Source organism: Otolemur garnettii, unplaced genomic scaffold (genome assembly GCF_000181295.1).
Source record: "Otolemur garnettii isolate 467f Iridium unplaced genomic scaffold, OtoGar3 scaffold00095, whole genome shotgun sequence".
NCBI lineage: Eukaryota > Metazoa > Chordata > Mammalia > Primates > Galagidae > Otolemur > Otolemur garnettii.
Window position 1 is genome coordinate 7,127,798 of NW_003852490.1, and position 411 is coordinate 7,128,208.

Sequence of the window (411 nt, forward strand, 5' to 3'; positions counted from 1 at the left end):
GTCAACATAATTTAAGAGTGCCTCGGAAGTTGAACAATAGGTTCAAGTGTGCCATGAGATAAAAAAAGGTTGAGAAAGACTGCTTTAGATGCTGGAAAAGGGAAAAAAACAGATTCTCCCGTAGAGACTGCAGATGAAAACAGACCTGTTGATTTTTAGTCCTAGATCCATTTCAGATGTCTGACTTTCAGAACTATACAATAATAAATCTGTCCTGTTTTAAGCCTCTAAATTTTTGGTACACTAATAAAAACAGTAGCCATCTCCTTAAAGATAGACACCAGAAAAGGTTTTTATATTCTTTGGGGGTTAAAGTCTAGAACTGAAAGTCAACAGAGTTAGTAACAGGTCCTGTGCTGGCACTTGTGCGGGTGCCTTCTCCCAAAAGCACCCTCAGGCATTTAATCACCT